Source organism: Kogia breviceps, chromosome 10 (assembly GCF_026419965.1).
Source record: "Kogia breviceps isolate mKogBre1 chromosome 10, mKogBre1 haplotype 1, whole genome shotgun sequence".
Lineage (NCBI taxonomy): Eukaryota > Metazoa > Chordata > Mammalia > Artiodactyla > Physeteridae > Kogia > Kogia breviceps.
In genome coordinates this window covers 97,006,028-97,025,214 of record NC_081319.1, presented here as the reverse complement: position 1 = coordinate 97,025,214, position 19,187 = coordinate 97,006,028, and positions in this window count along the sequence as shown.

Below are 19,187 nucleotides of genomic sequence, written 5' to 3'. Positions count from 1 at the left end.
TCCAACTGATTATATGTTACCTAATTGCTCCTGAGTGACTTTTTAAAACAAAATCTTCTAGCAGTTGACTAACAGACCCTGCTAACCAAGCATTAAGGTAAAGCAAAAGATCCCTTGAAGGGATCCTAATGGATTGTGTGTGGGTATCATGGGGTGAGTATGACTACGCTTTGGAGAAAAGGAAAATGGTGCCTTATGACGTTGTTTTTTGCCCCAGAGCTGGATGAATTACACTCGGGCCCCATTCTCTCCTTCAGAGACAAGGCATTTCACTTGCAGACACGTCTTGTTTTCGATTCCACTTCTTTATTTCTGTCTCCCCGAAGGATCTCAGGCAAGTGCACAGTTAGGCAACGAAAACTAGCAGGAAGACATCATCTAGGTGGGGTGTATTCGCTTCCATGGTTCCTGAGAAGTTAGAGTGAAGGAAGGAAGCGAAACTTGGGCACTGAAAGCAAATCTCTTCTTTCCTCCTTTCAATGCATAAACATGTACAGAGTCCTTCTGGGGAAGGGAGACGGAGCTCACTCAGTGATTCATTTGGATTCTGCATGAGAAGGAGATATTGTTTTAGTCTTCATTATAAGAGGGGCCATTTCTTCAAATTGACCGTTTTTCCCTCTAACTCTTTTCCAAAGTAGCCTGTTTACAATCTACTCTTGTAGATTACAGTACTCAGTAGAGACAAGGAGGGAGACATTCAGACCTTGAAAAGCTTCAAGACATCCCACAGAGTTGGAATGCTTTTCTCAAAGGGAAACAAAAAAAATCTGCAAATGTGTATGTACTTGCCTGTGTGCCCGAAAGAGCCAGCTGGACAGACCATAAACAGCTCCCATGCAGGAACAACAAAAGCCCATGTCAGAAGTCAAGGGACAGGGAGCTGAGAACTAATAATAATTTTGCACTTACACAGCAGTTTTCATCTGAAGACCTCAGAGTGCTTTATAAACATTAATTAAATTGCCCCACAGCCCTGCGAGATGGCTGTGTGTCACTGTTTCCAATTTGCAGGGGGTGGAGGGAGGAGAAATGTGTGCCTGGAGTGAAGTTGGAACCAGGCCATGCTACAGTGCACGTGGATTGTGGACTCAGAAAAAGCAGTGGGACCTTTTCCTCTGTGAATTTAAGGCTATGGCCACATCTCACGGTACCTGCTGGACCAAGAAGGAGATGGTCTGGCAACAGGGCTGTCCAGGGCGACCCCTCAGCAGGACCCACCTCCTGCATAAGGCAGAGCCACCTGCACTGGGCTTGAGAGGCTCCGGCACGATCTCCCCGACAAACTCATTGCCGTTACTACAGACGCATCCCTTCAGTGGGGCTCATGAGGGCAAGTCACGCCCACCTGAGGTGCTGGCTCTGATTGCTTGGAGGTGTGGTCAGGACAGCTGCTTGGAGAAGGATTGTGGTGGGTGCTCAGCAGAACATCCTATGATTGATTATTTTATCTGCCTTGCGTTTGGGAAAAAGTAGGTGGGGGTTGAACTGTGTCCCTTGAAAAGAGATCTTTTTTTAACAAAACTAATTTTAATGAAGTATAGTTGATGTACAATGTTGTGTTAATTTCTACTGTACAGCAAAAGTGATTCAGTTTTATATATATATATATATATATATATATATGTTCTTTTTCATATTCTTTTCCATTACGGTTTATCCCAGGATATTGAATATAGCGCCCTGAGCTATACAGTAGAACCTTGTTGTTTATCCATCCTATATATACTAGTTTGCATCTGCTGACCCCAAACTCCCAGTCCATCCCTCCCCCACCCCACCCCCTTGGCAACCACAAGTCTGTTCTCTATGTCTGTGAGTCTGTTTCTGTTTTGTAAATAAGTTCATCTGCGTCATATTTTAGGTTCCACGTATAAGTGATGTCCTACGCTGTTTGTCTTTCTCTTTCTGACTCAGGTCACTTAGTATGATCATCTCTAGGTCCATCCCTGTTGCTGCAAATGGCATTCTTTCATTCTCCCTGAAGAGATGTCTTGAAGTCCTGACCCCGGTACCCATGCATGGGACTTCATCTGGAAATCGGGTCTCTGTAGATGTAACAAGTTAAGATGAGGTCATACTGGATTAGAGTGGGCCCTGACTCTGAAGGCTGTGTCTCTGAGACAAGGGCAATCTGGACGCAGCCACAGAAAAGCGTGGTGCCTGAGGCTAGAGGCGGTGATGGGCGTGGTGTGCCTGCAAGCCAGATGGCCAGGATTGCTGGCTGCCACCAAAGCTAGAAATGGCAAGGAAGGAGTCCTTCCTAGAGCCTTGGCAGGAGCGCAGCCCTGCTGACACCTTGACTTCGAACTTTTGGCCCCTCTAGAATTGTGAGAGAATAAATTTCTTTTGCTCTAACCCACCCGGTTTAAGGCGCTTTGTTACAATAGCCTTAGGAAATTAATACAATAGTCTAAATATTGGAAGTTGCAAATGCAGGATCATTAAAATGGTCCTTTATTTAAAGACACATCCCACCGTTGTAATAAGCGAAGGAAGGTTTTCTGGAGAGATTGGGCTGTGACGATGGAGATGAGGATATAGGGTGAGCACATCGTAATGATGGTGACAGTGACATCACTGGTCCTCTGACCTGGCACGCGCTGATGGTTCTCAGCCACTTAGATGTTTTGGCGAGTCAGTGTGCTGTTGGAACACGTTGAATTATAATTGTGAAAATTCATTGAACGCATGCCATTTCTCCATCCCTAGAATGACATAGAAAGAAAAACAAGGAAGGCATCCAGAAGCCCGATCGAGGATAGCAAAAGTCAAAAATAACCTACGAATAAGAAAAAGGAAAAATAAGATCCAAACACTGGGAAAATTAATCTGCCGTGGGTGAAGTTGCAGACGTTTGGGGCAGGAGATCATCTGTTGTATTCATCTTTAGTCTTGCCCTTTGCAGGCTCCCTTTAAAAAATACAAACAGTCCTGGGATGGGCAACACATATAAAACAATACAGTCATGTCAGGCTTTGGAGTCAGGCAGGTGTGAATGGAAATCCAGGCTGTGTCATTTACTATCCCTATGGTATTAGGGAAGTCACTTGACCTCTCAGTGCCTTAATTTACTCATCTGCTAAGTGGGTATAATGATATTCTCATACGTTTGTCGTCAGAATTAAATGAGTTAATATCTGTTTCAAAGCCTGCTCTATAGTATGTACAGTATTATCAGTAGCATTCGCTTCTGCTCAATAAATAACCCTCCTTCCCGTGGAGAGTGGATAGATAAGCTGGAGAGGCGGCACAGGGAGAGGCTGGGGGAGATGACCCAGTGGAAAGATCCTGCATAACGGAGTCTGCCATTGGACTGCGGTTTCAGGAGAAGTTGCTTCCTTCACCCTGTGGTCTCAGGGTGGCCCTGCCCCCAAGATTCTCCTCTCCTCCTTGGCTAGGGTCCCCCAGAGCTGGGGGAGTGACAGAGTGCCCACAGTTCACGGCCGTGGGCAATGGAGCTGCTTCCTTGTCTGCCTTTGCTCTCTGAGCAGGGCCCCCAGCCAGGGAACTGGAGCTGCGGAGAGCCTGGAGGCAGCTCCAGCTGTCAGCGGAGTCCTTTCCTCAGGCTGGGAGCCAAGCAGTGCCAAGAAAGGAAGCAGAAGTTGTTCCTATCAGACTGGGCCGAGGAGTCGACAACCTCACCTTCTTTGATAGTGATTTTTGAGCCCCAGTTAAATGGTTCAACTCCTATTTACCCAAAAAGAAACAACCTTGACAAACGGTTCATCATCATCTTTTTTTTTTTTTTTTTTTTAATTTAACAAATGTGAACAAGTTTGGCCTCTCTCATTGAGGAGCACAGGCTCCGGACGCGCGGGCTCAGCGGCCATGGCTCACGGGCCCAGCCGCTCCGCGGCACGTGGGATCCTCCCGGACCGGGGCTCGAACCCGTGACTCGCAACCACTGCGCCACCAGGGAAGCCCGTCAACAAGTTTTGAGTGTAACTTATTTCCCCAGGCTCCACACAACCAAAGGCATGAGTGACAGCCCTGATCAAAATATAAATATTTTAACGTTGAGTTCCCCCACCAGATATGGCTGGTAATAAACGCAGACCCAGACCCTGTGGGTCCTGAGTGGCCCACCGTTGCGCTTGGCCACCATCATGTTTTCCTCTTGGGATGGCCATGCCGCTCTCACTCTGCCACCTGGTGGCCTGGTTCTGCAACTGCATCTCCCATACCTGTAGCTTAGGTCTCAGGAGACAGTTATTTGGTGCTGTTCCTGCGGCTGTTGGGCCCATGAACATGGGAAAGGCCTCTCTCGTCAATAAAATCTCCCTAAATAAGAAGTTAGCTAATTGCAATTTCTTTCAGTTCCTAGAATTGGGGCACTTTCTACCTCCCAAGGCTGCATTCAGAAATATCTTGCCCCCCTACCATTAGCCAAAACCCCTAGCCGGGCCCAGGCACTCGTCACAGACTCTCTCCTTTGACCAAACTAATCAACCTCCTGGGAGCCCTCGACTGGACTAGGCATGACCTTGGGCTTCCTTCTCCGTCCTTGTAGAAACCAGTTTGAGCAAGAATCCTATAAAGTCAGCTTAGCGAAAGCTCCCCACCTTTGGTGTCCGACCACCCTTGATATCACGCTGATATCAGCAAGAATTCTGTCGAGTCCGTCTCACAAGAATTCCCCTACCCACGATGTCTCTCCTTAGAGTTTTCCGTCCACTGAGCGTCACCCTGCTCCTTCACGACAAATCCCACTGTCCTCGTTAAGCCTGGTCTCTGTCCCCTACCACCCCCACCCCCACCCCGCCCACTGTAGTAGCCTTACCGTCACTAGCAAGTGTCAGAAATCATTTTTTCTTGGAGACATTTCAGCTGTCACTGCAGGAGGCACCCCTGTCCACCTGGGTATCCCAGGCTGGAGCAGACTTTTTTTATCCCTCTCTGAGACTCTTAAGCCCAGAAAGGTCCTGACCCATCAGATTTAAAGTCTCCCAATAATCTCTCCCAGGAGGACTAATACTGAGGCTGGCAGTCGTATATCTTAGACCTGGGAGGGCATTCATAATTTCACATCGCCTTCCTCACAGCCAACAAATAAGTCCTGAATTTTGGGTTTCAATAAAATGTTCCTGTGTTTCCTGCTTTGGCTCTCGGTCTCCCTCCTGATCACCCCAGCTGGTGTCAGCGTTACATGCCTGGGGCTCCTATTGTCCCCTTCCAATGTCCAGCCGTCTCCTTCAGCCTCAGAGCCTGCGTCTCTGTCACGACCTTCCCCGCGACTTAGCTCAGGGTCACAGCCGACTCACTGGCTAGGCTTGCTTTCTCAGCTCCTCGGACTAGACAGGAGCCCGGGAGAAGAGGAGAAGAAGACATGTGCCTTCGTTCTCTCTCTCCTCCCCGCCTCCCTGCCTATAACATCATCAGGCCGCTGGGCAGGTGACGCGCTGATCTGGCTATTTTTTCCTCCTGAAAATCCGACCCCATTATCCCTGATGCCGAATCCTTGGTAAAGAGAGGGCCAGGCTGAGCCTCGAACATGAAGACAGGAAGTGAAGGTAGCCCTGAGATTCTGGGCATAAGAAAGCACCAGTTAAGAGACGGAGAGAAAAGAGATCATAGGTGGTGCATCTCTGCTGGGAACGGGGGCCGGACATGCGTGAGGAACATGAGATCTGCGCCAGGTACTTTCCATCCATTAGCTTTTCCCACGTTATAGAGTAGATAACTGAACCTCAGAGAGGTTAAATAGTGTCCGCAGATGCCGTAGCTCGGGAGTGGAGCCAGGATTCGGACTTGGGTCTGCAGATTTATTTGACTTCTACGCTCCAGCTCTTTCCACCAAACCCTATTCCCCCCGTGGCGGAGCGGGGGGCGGGGCGGGGAATGTGTACGCTCCTGGGGACAGGGATGCAGTCCTCCCACGTCTTCTATAGGAGGATCCTGGCTGTCTTCAGTCAACCACCCCTCTGTGCCTTGGATCTTGTCACCGTTCATGCCGTTTCTAATAACATATTCGTAATAATCTCTGAGGTGACAGAAACGGCCCCAGTCCGCAGACATCTGGAAGGGCTCAGGGCTGCCATGACCCCTGGCACAGTCTCCAGGCTCAGCCGGTACCAGCTGTGAACCTCGGATGCCTGGAATCCGATCCCCAGGCTGGCAAGGTACGAGCAAAACGGCAACCAGGCCTGGGAGGGTTCCCTGAGATGGAGCCATGAGCTACGGCCCTTTGGTAAGGCCGATCTGTGCAGCAAGCCCCCGGGAAGCAGATAACCCAGCCTGACAAGCGACCTTGACAGAGGGACAGCAGTAATATTTTCAGTTGGTTGAGCTAGTCTTGGCCGATTTCTCTAGAGCATTAGGTGCAGACGTAAGCCTGCTGCCCCACATTGCACACGCTTGCGTTGGCCTCTCCCCCTCCCCCGCTTCAAGTATTTATCCCGTGGCTTGTACAAGCCACGTCTTTCTCTTCCCCAGTCAGAGTGAGAGTCTCCAAGCTTCCTTGCCCGGCCGCTGGATGTGCAGCGAAGCAGTGAGGACAAGAATCTTGTTCCAAGCCCATCAAGCCGGGCTAGCATTGGATGACCTCCGGCACCAGCCAGCCTGGCTTTTGGGGATTGAAATTGATTTTCTTCCTTTCTGTGTGTGAGCACGACCCGAGGTACAGCTCTGTTACCAGCGCCCATCTCAGGTGTGCATTTACAGGTGAACAGTGGTACTCTTAAAAAGATAAATGGCAGAAGTTCTTGAAGAATGCCCTCTGTCACCTCTGCGGCTGAACAGGATGTCTGCTTACATTTCCAAAGAGTAGCTTTTAGTTTCTCCATGCTGGTGTGTGTGTGTGTACACAGGGCTGGGGGTGACAGGTTTCTGAAGCTGTGAGAGAAAATGTGTAAAACTCCAAATTCTTGTCCACATGGCCAGCCTGAGATCAAGGCATGCAAGGTGCTTGCCTCTGGTGCAAGATTTAAGGAGGTGACCAGAAAGTCAGTACTCAAAATGTGCTAATGTCATACATTTTAAAAAATCAAAATTAATGTAAAAAATCCACTGTGAGCAGCATATCAATATTTTAAATACACAAATAGTTGACATTCCTGGTTTTTCCCTTTGTTTCAGATTCCAATATGACTTGACGTGGCACTTTAGAAACTTTTGATGTGGTGTTCTTCATGGATTTTTTTTTTAACATTTATTTTTTAATTATTGCATGAAGATATTCTTTATCTTGATTACTGAGTTTTTCCTGGTGTCCCTCTAAGTTTTGCAAGCCAGTGGAATTGCCTCTCCCTGGTCTCAGCCCCCTTCAGACATGGCCTGAATCAGAGGCAGGGCTGTTTTTGAGAATAGCTGAAGATACTCGCTGGCATTTATATTCAGCCTCCAAATTGAAACTGAGTTGTTGAACTCTTCCTCTCGATGGTAACTGTCTGAGCCCAGAATGGCATTTGGATTTTGTCATTGACTTGGTCACAGCTAAAGTCATCCTGAGTGCCAAAAGCAGGAGTAAAGGAGAATTGGCTCTCTTGGGGGTAGTATCAATTCTGTATATACCATGGATGCTCCAAGAACTTTCCAGGCCACAGGAGGATACAACGAGGCTCTTGGTGGATGCTCAAGTTTAATTTTTATGCCCAGTCCTTGCTGATGACATTTGTAGAGGAACCTCAACCTCCTCTCCCAAGGTACCCAGTTCATTGCTCAGCTGGGCACTCAGAGCCCTTCTCCCCGCCCCCACCCCCCACATCATCATCCCTGGTGTCCCCAGTAGCCACAGTCTGTGTGGGTATCCCTTCAGTAGCTGCCTTTTAAAGATACGGCCCGGTGCTTCTGGAAAAGCTAGCTATTTCATAATTGTAAAATTGACCTCTATTCCACAGCTCTACTACACACTGGTGTATTTCCTGGCACATCCATCTAACCCAAAATTAAATGACATTTCCTGGCAAGAGATGGGCCAGTGGTTGAAAATATCATAGCAACAGCTCCGCTCCACTTGCAATATTCCTTTACATTCAATATCTCAGGTCTTTCCTGGGTCTATTAACTGGCAAGTTTAAGGGTCGACATTGTGGGCTTGGAGTCTTGCCATTTGGAATAAGAGGCCAGCGAGAGGCTGCCTGACTCTGGTTTTCAGTTTTACTTTTTCCAGTGTATTCTTTCCCGTCTCAAGCCTGCCCCTCCTCCTCCTGTATGCTTGCTTTCAGGAGTCGACATCAGTGCCCATACCCACACACACAGGCCCAATTTTACCTCCTTAACTGTTTAGATCCCATCCTGCTGCCAGAAGGATCCTGTTAGAATGTTGATGTGATCGTGTCATTTTATTGTTTAGAACCCTCTGCAACAACTCCTCCTGGCCTAGAAGGTGAGGTTCAAGGTTCCTTTTCTGGCTCTGCCCACCTCACCGGGCTCATGGCTCACTGTTCTTCCCACCCAAACAGCTGCAACCCTGGCTCAACCCCTGGGCCTTTGCACACACCCTTCCCTCTTGTCATACTCCAGCTTCCTGTCTCAGGGTAAATTGCGTGGCTGCCAACCTTCTTGGAATGAGAGGCCAGGTGGCGGTGGGGTCTTAGGGTCCTGCATGTGGACTTTCACTTATAACCCTGATGTCAGTAGGGTACCACCCCCCGTTCTCCCACATACCTGATGGTCTTGATTCTAGCGCCTCTCATGTACATTTCACTCCCACATAAGACCCCTGTACCCCTTAGTGGTTGGGGAAGGGGACCAATTGCCTGGCTGGACCAGCTAACGAAGTAGCCTGGGAGATCTTGCCTCTTTCACAACTGGAAACAATCAGTGCTCTTGTTTTCACTTTCCTGCCTTCCTCCCATCTTCAAGGACACTCAGAGCCTCCACTGCCTGAATCTTTCTAGGGTTCTAGAGAGCAGATCGTTATTTATTTATCGTTGATATCCCTTTCTGGAGGCACTTAAGATACGGCTTTCTCAGATTGGCTAACATCCTCGGTCTGACTTCATTTTACTTATCTGTAAAATGATAAAAATGTTATCTCACTTTCAATTCCATTAAAGGAGTTGAATGAGCTAATCTCTCAGGTGACTTCTAAGACAGGACTATCTTATGATTCGTCAAGGAATTTAGATTTGTGGGCATGTTGGATTTCTCTTTCTTTCCTAGTTGACTGTGGTTGGAGGGAAATCAGACACATCAGCTCCAGGATAATCTGGCAAATTAACATACATTTGTTTTTAAGTTAAAGCTTGTGCAGTATCTTTTTTTTTTTTTTTAATGACTCCCCATCTTAGTAGAGTTTTTGATTACTTGACAGACAACGATATTGTGGATAGTACATTGGATAAGAGAGCTTGTGAAAGGAAGCAACCAGGGTTTCAGGCAGAGGAGGAGCCGAAGGACCTAGAGAGGCGCGAGTGACATCACCCCAGGCAGAGAGAGTAATCTGTGTCCCCTCTGTGCCTTGGCGGGTGACGTGTAAGGTTCAGGAATAGATGTTATTGGACCAATTAAATAGAGCCCTTAAAAAAAGACCAAGTTTTCACTCTGCTTTCCAAGAGTGGGCCGTGATTTTGATTTAAGTACCCACAAGCCACAGGAGTCTGAGATGCATTACGACTCAACGTATGTAACCGCTGCAGGGTGTGCGGGGGATGGCCCTGGATTGCTGCCCTGGGAGTCACGCGCGGTCACTGCTGGCAACAGCCCGTCACCCGGGCACTGCGTTCCTGGCAAGCGCGGACCAGGGTGTAGGGCTGTGATGATCTTGGAAGGGAAAAGGAGCAGATGTGCCCCTCCGCTGACTCCTCGGCCTGCCTTGGGACACATTTGCACGTTGCATGGGGGCCCTGATACCCCAAGGCGTACGGTTGCCTTTGGTTAATTGTATGACCATGTGCAGGAAGAATTCTGGGTGCAATTGCCAAGTCTTTCATTAGGGCCAGCAATGGAAAAATCTTTCAAACAGAAAATGAAGTTTGGTTTGGCGTTCTGAGAGCTCGTTAGCTAGCCTGAAAATGTACCCTTGGCTTTGCTGGGGGGCTGGAAGAAAGGGAGAGTAACTTTGCAGGGTTTAGACGTGCTGCCCGTGGAGACCAGCCTCCTGTCCCACGGGCCCCACAGAGCCCTGGGTCTGGCTCTGCTTCAGACCCGACGCTCCCGCCCCATCTCCTTCCCGTTGTGGGGAGGGTGGGTACCGCCCAGAGTCTCATTCACCTGGCATGGGCATCTGGTGGTTACACTTGGTCTTTTCCATCTAAGCACTCCCCCCAACATGACTTGGCCTCACTTCTGCCTCTGCCCGCCCCTGCACGGTCTACAGCGGCAAGTTCAGAGTGGACGCTGCGGTCATTCCTTCTTATGTCCGAGTCCCTTCTCGACAAGCTGGTGACCCTGGAGGATCTTGTCTGGTTTAGTTTTGTTTTTTGGTTACATGGCTCCCACATGCATGGTTTACCCAACTTCTGACGTGACTAGATTTCATCCCGTGTGGAAAGCAATGTAGCAGTCTTTGGACATTCACAGCTGGGTTTGGAAGCAAGCTGACATCACCGATGACGTGTGCATTACACAGATTTATGTGACAAGCTTGTCTGGCCAGCCATACCATCGAGGCCACGAACCCCGGTCCTTTCCAAACTGCAGCCGAAACGTATCTGTATCTTGAAGTGTCATAGACTCAAATGAGGGCTGATGCCAGAAAGAGTTATGAGTTGACTCTATGAGATGGGGGGGCAGGGAAGGGCAGGGGGTGAGATATGGGGGCCTGGTGGAGAGAGGGGGTGCGGTCGGACAGCTTGAGGGATGAAAAGAGGGGATTCTAAGGAAACAAAATAGACTATTCCAAAATTGATCTCTGGGACTTCATGTTGGCATAGCTCATAGGGGAAGTGCAAAAGGACAGGGGCTGGATGTGCCTTTAGGGTCCTTCTGTGGAGTCTGAACGCTGACAGCGCTCGTCACTTACTTTAAGACTTGACTCTGAGCCTCAGTTCCCGCTGTTGTTGACGCCATGAAGACTAAATGGTCAACCGTCATGGAGGCGCACTGGAAATTTTATGAGTCTGTTTCAAAGTGTGGAGTAGAGCGGAACTGTCCAGGGCTCACTGAAGTTCCCCACGGTAACTGGAGGTCAGATGTTAGAACTGGGCCAGTACAGGAGAAAGGGGGTCATTTGCCTGTGAATAGAGCCTGGGTGAGTAATATAAGAGAAAATACTTTAGGAAGAAATCCAAATCAAAGCCAAGCAGGCCATCCTCAGGGGCAGAGTGTGTTGTATTTGCTGTACCTTTCAAACTGTGGCCTCAGAAACCCATAGAAAGTACACCACCGAGAGTAAGCCTTAATTAAACTGTGGACTTTGGGTACTTATGACGTGTCGATGGAGGTTCATGGGTTGTAACAGATGGACCACTCTGGTGGCCAATGTTGGTAATAGGGGCTGTGTACGTGCAAGTTTATGGGAAATATCTGTACCTTCCCTCAATTTTGCTGAGAGCCTAAAAGTGTTCTAAAGGGGTAACGTCTTAATACAAATTTAAAGTAAAAATGTGTCCTAGCAAGCAGACCCTAGATGTTGAGCCTATCTGACCAATAAAGAACAGGCCACCACACCTGGACCTGGGCATTTAAACCTTTATTAATACTAAGTATTTCTTTTTTTATTTTTTCTTTTAAAAGAATCAACTTATACGGTGGCTCAGATTGGTTTGCGATTATTTGAAGCTGTATGTGAACATGCAGTAAGGCTGCTTCTTCCAGATGTTGTAGTTGTGTGTTTGATTTTCATCATTCTAAATACAATATTTTATATTCAATCCTACCATATCGAATTGTCTTTGATTTGGCCTATTTTTCCAGCTTGCCAAGATCTTTTTGAGACTGAGGTCTGTTTTCCATTATGTTATATGTTATCCTCAGCTTTCTGGAATTTGATATGCATGTTTGCTATATTTTTATCGACAAAAAGTGTTGAAAGATAAGGTGAGGAACACTTTCTGTAGAATTCTGTTAGCGATCTCTTTCTAGCTTAATATATCAAGCCATTAGTCCAATCTTTCTGGGTAATTTTAATCAGTTGGCTATTGATCACCTAAGTCAATATGCCAGATACAGAGTCTAGTCCCCCATAATGGCTAGTGGTCATGCTGCCCGGACCATGTCCTTAGCACCCTTCCCATCTAGACCACATCCCTCCTAAGGAAAACTCCTTTACTTAACCGCCTACCTAGGCAGCCTTGCTTTCTATCCTGTGGTCATTGCCCCTTGCTGGCTCATCCTCACTCAAGAGCAGCAATGCTGTCACCTTTGGCCTCATGCAAAAAGCTGGGCCAATCATATTCTCTAACTGTAAAATCTGAACTAAGGAAACCGAAAGGAATTTTATACTTTCAATAAATCTAGCAGTGAAGAAACATAGCCTGAGGTTGAGTTGGGGCTGAGGAAAGCCAAAACTTGCCTCTCTCTGGAGAGAGAGGTGATGACAAGGTTTGAAAGCTTCTTTTGTATCTTAGATCATTCTGAGAACTTTAGGAAAGCTATGGACTCTCTCCCCTGAGAAATAGATAAATTAACGTATGTACAGCACTTTGCTTACAGCTTCAAGATGTTGATAGACCTTTTCAGTCTTGGACTAGTTAATCCTAGAAAAAAAGGTAATAAATCTGGTAGGTATTGAGGCCTTGAAGAGGGGGTGCAATGAAAAATAGGGGTGGAGAGAGACAGAGACCCCCAGGCCTGCCTCGTTTCCTGAGGTCTCCAGGTCTGATTTCCAGTCCACCTGACCTTTCCAACAAACTCCAATTTTCTTGAGATTAATTGAGTGAGTCTCTGTTTCTGCAACTAAAAGTGCTTTCCTCAAACAATCAGGTCATCGTCCACCCAGTCATGCAAGCTATAAACCCTAGAGTCGCATCTCTAACTCCAGACATCCCTTTCCAAGGGCTTCATGCTTCACCTTTCTTACTGTGCTGATATCCCAGGCCCAATCCAGCCCTCCTCCCTCACTTTTTCCTAATGTTTTCCATGCCTCCAGCCCAGATTGCTCCCCAAACTGTATACTCGGGTATCCAATCACCTACTGGACATCATTACTTGGTTGTCCCATAGATATTGCAAATGCAATAGGCTCAAAACCCAACTCACAGTTTTCCTACCACTGAAAAGGAACAGAAAACAGAAATAAAAGTCATACAAAATTCCTCTTTTTTCTATTTTTGGTCAACGACATCCATTCGAAGAAGCCTAAGAAACATCTCTGATACCCTTCTCTCTCCTGGCCTCAATTGCGTCAGTCACCATATCTTGCCGATTCTGTCCTCTGAAGAGTTCTCATAGCTGTATGTCTCTGTCACCCTACCGCCATGAGCCTTATCCTGCCGTCCTCATCCATCACCTGGACGAGGCTTGTTGTAAAATAAGACTCTAATCTGTCTCCCTGTTTCTAATCTTGACCAACCCAACCTGTCCTCCAGCTGCAGCCACGAGATCTAAGATACACTTCTAAGAACACTCCCACCTAAAGCTCTTCAATGGTTCTGCAAAATCTCCGAGATAAATTTCACATGCGCTACAGGACCGAGGAGCCTCCACGCTGTCTCCTGCCTCTTGTCCTTCTGGCCTCATCTCTTACGCCTCCCTGCACCTCACTTCGTGCTCCAGCCAACTGACCTCCTGACACCTCCAGCCCAGACCATCCCATTTCCTGTCCCCAGACTCTGCTGGGGATACCCTTCTCTAGCTGAAGATTTTTCATAGGCTCCTCTTTGGCTGAATTCCTTCTGGAGGTCTGAAAAAATACATATACAAATTACACCAAATCACGGACACTTTCATAAGGAGATTGAGAAGAATTGTACGTCATACACTCCATGGCCAAACAGCATTAAATTCCACTTAAAGATCTCTCTAACACACTGAACACAAACAGTGCTTACTATCTAAGGTCCCCAGTGGTCCTGCTTTGATGGTCTGTTCGAGGCTCCTTTCTGCCACCTGCAGCCCCTCCAGCCACGTTCACTTCAGCTTTCTCTCCTCTGATATTTGTACTCATTCACCCTAGTTCCTGTTTTCAAAATGGAGAGCAATATGGTTCTCATTTAGACTTTCCAAGGAGCGTCCTTCCGTCCGCAGATGCAGTATTGTTCTAGGAGCTCGCCTTCACTGGAAAGCAAGGTGTCTGAAATACGTGAATTTTAACTAATATGTGAATTTTAAAGGACATATAAATTTTTGAATAACATTTTTTTTCTGGTTACAAAAGGAACTTCTGCTCATTGAGGAAATATTAAGAAATAACAAAGGAATATAAAGAGGGCCATAACAAGTATCACACAGCTAACTGCACAAATGTAACATACTGTTTTCTCTCTCTCTCTCCCTGGTTTGGCTAGGACCCCCACCAGAAACCAGAAAGAATCTCTCCTAGGACCTCTTACAAGGCTGAAATCAAGCCTATGTTGCAAAAACAAATTCTGAAGAAAGTTGACTTTTTCTTTTCTTTTAATGGAAACAAGCTGCTGTAACCTGGAAACCCATAGGTATTCACTGTCTTTAGGAAAAATGATTGATTGAGTTAATGTTTGAATAAGTAGTTCATTCACATGATTCAGAATTCTAGGACTATAAAGACTTAGTGTGGTTTTTAAATATGTCTGCAAATTCTTTGCCACTTCTCCCATCAAAAGATAGAGTCAGATTCCTCTCCCCTTGAATATAAACTGCCCTTAGTGACCCAGCTCCTTGGGTATCCATCCAGAGATTTTTGTGTACTTGAAAAAAAATAGAAATATATATTCTTTCCCCTCATTTTTATACGTTGTTTCATACTTTGATTTTTTTTTACCTATCAGTACATTTTGGAGATCTTTTATTCTTTTTTTACTGTTGAATAATATTGCCTTGTCTGGGTCCCTTTCTAATGGACATTTCAGTAGTTTCCTATCTTTTGCTCTTAACAGTGTCGCAGCATATAACCTTGTACACGTATTACTTTGCATATATGTGGGTATAACAGTAGGATAAAGGCCCGGAAATGGAACCGCTGGGTCAAAATGTAGGCACAGCTGTAATTTTAATAGATATTGCCATGCAGTGATAAAGTTTTTCCCTTTATTTCAAACTTCACCAACCCAGTATGTTATTGGACTTTTGGATCTTTGCCAATCTGAGTGGCAAAAAAAATAGTATCTCAGTGCAGTTTTAATTTATATTTTTAAAATGAGTGATATTGAACAATTTTTTTTTTTTTTTTTGCGGTACGCGGACCTCTCACTGCTGTGGCCTCTCCCGTTGCGGAGCACAGGCTCCGGACGCGCAGGCTCAGCGGCCACGGCTCACGGGCCCAGCCGCTCCGCGGCATGTGGGATCTTCCCGGACCGGGGCACGAACCCGCGTCCTCTGCATCGGCAGGCGGACTCTCAACCACTGCGCCACCAGGGAAGCCCTCAATACAATTTTTTGTTTTAAAGTAATGCAAAGCCTTGAAGGGGTGTAAGCAAATTTGAATATTTAGATTCTCTGATTGCAGTTGGAGAATGAATTGCCAAGAGTAGCTCTGCGGAGACCAGGTAACCAGCAGTCTGAGTAGCTCAGGTGAAGGGCCAGGGCCATGAGCAGGTCCAGCTTAGCCAGTGACACAGCAGGCACAGTGCCCAGGGCCCCCGAACACATCTTACTGGCCTGTGAAAATGTTTAATTTCAGTTTATCTTATAATCAGAATTTTAAAATGAATATAATAATGAATCCAGCTCGGTTTATATTTGTCTTTGTACCAACTAAAGTCATAAAACATAATTTTTAAATATTTTTTTTATGCCAAAGGGGCCCACGAAGGTAAAAGTGCCCAGGGCCCACTGAAGTCATAACGTGGATCTGGCCATAAGGGCAGAGAGAAAGTGACTCAGATGATTTCAAGAGATATTTAGAAGATAAAAACTGACGGGCTGGTGATTGGCTGTGGGGATCACACGACGAGGAGGATGGTGGTGTCAACTGCTGAGACGGGAAGCGGTGGGAGAAGAATGAAATTTGGGGGGAGGATGAGCAGTTCAGTTTTGGACACGTTTGCTCTGAAACGAATGACATTTCATTTCATTTCGGGGGACCCAGACGGTCTGTGGGTGAATCGTGGTGCGGTCAGATTAGCAAAGTTTCGTTTCTTTGGTCCTTGTAACTGGGATAGGGAAATCGCTTTACCCAATAGCTTCTTTTGAAATGTCCTCATTACACTAGAATTTTACCTATCTTACTTTTATTGTAGTAAATTGAGGTCTGGGAACTGTTCGGAGAGATTCAAAGAAGTATCGTTCTTTTGCTGAAATGTGTAAATTCTATCAGTACCGATTACATTTTGTAAGGTGCAGAGAACCCACGTTGACTTAAAAATTAAAAAAAAAAAAAACACCACAGTTATCCACCTATAGCCCCTCTTTACACATTTAGGCAGACGATACCATGAATGTTGGAGCATAAGCAACACATTATATTAAACAAGCCATGCCATGTGTATCTCCATTGGAAACATTAGGAAATGAAACTCAGCAGCTACCAAATCTACTAAATGATCAAATCAGAAGGAAGTGAATGTCTTTTTGAAGCTTGCCAAGAGAATTTACAACTGAAGTGTTAAAAAATCAGGAAGATAATATGTATTTGATGGTGACCTCAGAAACATCTTAAATAGCTTTTGACAACATCTTTCTTTTAGCTTTCACAAAAACCTTTGTTTCTTCAATTACATCCAATAATATGAAGCATTCTGTACATTAGAAACTGATGCCTTCGCTCCTATAAAAATGCTCATAATAAAAAAAAGATATGGCATCCCATTTAGTCTTTTCATAATAAAATAAAACACAATGTAATAAAAGAGAAGTTGAACCAGATCAGATGATCTACCTCTGAGAAATTGCACAAGTCATCATTTTGATAATCTCCTTCCTGAAACATCAGCAGAAGTGGGTCTTTTGTAAAATTAGCTCTATGCTAAGAATCTTTTATCTTTACATTTCTTCCTGACAATTATTAATTTTCAAGATCGACCAGAGCCATAAAAGCTATATACACAGAGATCTAACCATCTCTTTTCTTCCTTTTGACTCTGATGCCTGGGGTAATGGTCAGGCCAAAAACAATTAAGCAGAATGTAGGTCATTTTACCAAGTGATAAATTTACCCGTTCCTCTGGGTTCTCACTCTGAAGTTTCTGAGGCTAACCCTACGGCAGGTGCTATTTTGAGCCGAGATGAAAGAAAAGAATCTTCAAAGAATGTGACTGCACAGTACACGTTATAGAGCACGTGGCAGAAAGGCCTGCAGGAAGGGGCTCTTGGCTTCAAGAGAAGCCTGCTGCCCTAGAAGCAGCCAGAAAACTTAGAGGCTACATCTGGCAGCACATGTCTTTTAAAAAGAGGGAGGAGAAAACGTGGAATGGAAGAAACTGGCTAGAAGGGCTCAACTCTTTTGTGGAGTGCACTGAACTGGGAGTCAAATACTGGATTCCAGGCCCCATCAGACCATGAAACAGCTGTGTGTATGTGGTAAGCATTTCCCTTCTCTGGGCCTCTGTTTCCTCTTCTGCAAACGAGGGCATACGTTGATGTTTCAAGTCCATGAAAAGTCTTGATGGCCTAAGACTCTGCTGTTAATTAATCTATCCCTTTCCACTGGGTGTTTATTTTTTGTTTCATCATCTTGCCTTCTTCCCTAGTGCAGCAGGCGGAATAATGCCCTCCTCCCCCCCGCCAAAAAATGTCCACATCCTAATCCCTGGAACCTGTGAATACGTTTCCTTCCATGCCTAAAGGGCTTCGCAGATGTAATTAAGGATGATACCTTGGGGAAATTACCCTGGGTTATCCTGGTGGGTCCAATGTAATCACAGTGGTCCTTCTAAGAGGGAGTCATGAGTGTCAGGGTGAGAGAGAGAGAGAAAGAGATATTTGAGGGTGCTGTCCTACTTGCTTTGAAGGTGGAGGAAAGCAGCCGTGAGCCAAGGAATGCAGGTGGCTTTTGGAAGCTAGAAAAGGCAAAACACATTTGCCCCTGGAGCCTCCAGAAGGGAGCTCTGCCAACCCCTTTTAGAATTGAGACTTATAGAAATACAAAATAATAAATTTATGTTGTTTTAAGCCACTGAGTTTGTGGTAATTTTTTGTCACAGCCACGGGAAACTGTTACCCTAGACCTCGGGGTCTGGACCCTCCCTCTGGGGGCATGGTTAAGTAGCACGGTAGCAGCTGGCCAGTTAGAGTCCATCCATCCCTAAAGAAAGATGTCTTATTTACGGGAGAGGTAGGAAACCATCACAGAGGATGAACACTGGGCAATGGAGGAGAGTGAAGCTTACAGGCAGCAGTTAGCCAAAGAGGACACCTTTTTGTTTACCTGAAGCCATGGAGGTCTATACACACCCCTTCTCTGCAGAAACAGTCGATCTTCGGTGGGGAATGAGCATTTGGACACTGACCCGGTGCAGGTAGCACCGTCTTCGAACTGAACCTTGCACTGGACCTGCACAGTATCAATCAGAACAGAGAAGTAAAGATTCCTGGAGAAATCAGCTGCTACTGAGTCAGCGTTTGGAAGCCCTTAGTAAAAGGATTTAAACAAAGCCTTGGACTTGTTAGTAAAAGACGTGATTAAGGAGACGTTCCAGAGCATGACACCTTACGTGAGGCAAGGATTATGTGTGACGCTTTGGATTATGCACGTGACCACTCTGGTCACCTACTCCAAACTGTTTAGATTCCATCGGATGTAAATTCACACAGTGGATTTCACTGTTCTTTCTTTTTTTTTTTTTTTGCCGCTCTGGGGCATGTGGGATCTTCCCGGACCGGGGCGCGAACCCGCGTCCCCTGCATCGGCAGGCGGACTCTCAACCACTGCGCCACCAGGGAAGCCCTCACTGTTCTTTCTAATTGAGCTTTTCTATTGGCTTCCGGAAATGCTGAGTAAAAGTACACTTTCTGTTCTTTTATTTGAAAAGGACGTTTTATTTATATTAATACATATAGGCAGCTGCACAGTGGGTGTGGCTGGCCCCCAGGCTCAGCCTCTTGCGCTCCAGGTGGGTGATGGTATGTATACAGCGTCCAATGAAGCACAGAGGCTTGGGACGCTGAGAGCTTGGATGCGTACGTGGTTTCCGTCACTTCACAGCTCTGTAACGAGAGCCAGTTACTTTGCCTCTCCAGACTTCAGTTTTCTCATTCTTAAAATGGAGGTTACAATAGTACCTCCCGCT